We start from the raw sequence: 1,536 nt of genomic DNA on the forward strand, positions 1-1,536 counted from the left end.
TAGCCCCTCTGACTAGGGTTACTTGAGTAGTAGCATTCCAACAGATCCATGTTTTCGTCTCTCGCCCATTTCTGTCTTGTTCCCGTAGCCCATTTTTTATTTAGGTGCTCTGGTTCCCCAGCACCTGACGCAGACCTTGTTTGGCCGGGCGACGTCTGAGCCGGCATGTCGTGCTTATCAATGTCTCTCATGGTATGAGGTAGGCTATATAGCTCCAAGGGTCTTGCCTAAGGACCCACACTGCACAGCTCAATTGCACTGTTCTAAATGTTTGCCCCAGCCTGGATTCGAACCCGGGTCTCCCGGGTGGAAGACTGGTGACTTACCCTATACAGTCTATATAGGCTATACTGTATAGACTGTATAGCCTATACTTAAGCTATACAGTCAGCTTTTTTATTTTATATATATATGGAGAGAGAGAAAGAGAGAGAGAGAGAGAGAGAGATAGGTATCTATCCATCCATCCATCCATCCATCTATAGAGAGCGAGACAGAGAGAGAGTTAGCATGGCAGGCCGCCAGGCCTATAATATAATGGGGGAAAACCCTGGACTTTCTGAAAGGCAGAATTGATGAAAAAATAATAATTTTAATGCAAATATTTAAATTTGAACAGGAAAATAACAGAATGAGCAGCAAATAAACCAAATGTAGAAGAAGAAAAATGTTTTTATTTCTGTAGAATAACTGCAGCAAATAAACAAAAGGAAGATATAATATTCAAATCTGACATGTTTAGAAAAATAGCTGACAGAAACAAAAAAAATATTCAGTGAGAAAAAACTGATCAACATTTCAATGAAATCTGATGAATGAAAGGAAAAAATAAGAGAAACATCTTGATATTCAGAGTGAAGCTTTGACTGGAAACAAACAGGAAAACATGAGGATCCTGGAAAAATCCTGGAATAATCCCAGCTTCCATCTTTAAAGGACTGGAAGAAGAAAAAGTTTCACCAAGACATAGATTGTAGAGATGAACTATCTGTTCAACAGTGAGAGAGTTTCTCTGACAGGAGGAAAATCTTTAGACTCAAATCAGCAAAGAAACACTGAGGAACCAGAACTGGACCAACAGACATAAAATCCAGGAATCAGAGGTTCAGTGAATGTGGTGTTGAAGGTGTGGAGGAGGATCAGTGAGTCAGAGGAGACTCTGTAGAAGGACAGAATGCCAGCAGGACAGTCCACATACACTGATACTCTGTGAGAGACGGAGAAGGAGGAGGAGGAGGAGGAGAGACGAGTTTCTCTGTTATTGTGCCTGACAGAGTAACCATCAATATCAGAGCATCTCAGACTCCAGGAATGATCATTATATCCAAACCAACAGTCTCTACTGTCTCCTTTCCTCCTGATTCTTCTGTAACTCACTGATATATCAACTTTTCCTCTCCACTCGACCTCCCAGTAACAGCGACCAGTCAGACCAGTTCTACACAGCAGCTGGTAACAGTCATCAAATCTGTCTGGATGATCAGGATATGACTGAAGCTTCTTCACTAATGTCACCTTCCTGTTGTCTTCAGACAG

The sequence above is a fragment of the Poecilia formosa genome, unplaced genomic scaffold (assembly GCF_000485575.1).
Source record: "Poecilia formosa unplaced genomic scaffold, Poecilia_formosa-5.1.2 Scaffold961, whole genome shotgun sequence".
Classification (NCBI taxonomy): Eukaryota; Metazoa; Chordata; class Actinopteri; order Cyprinodontiformes; family Poeciliidae; genus Poecilia; species Poecilia formosa.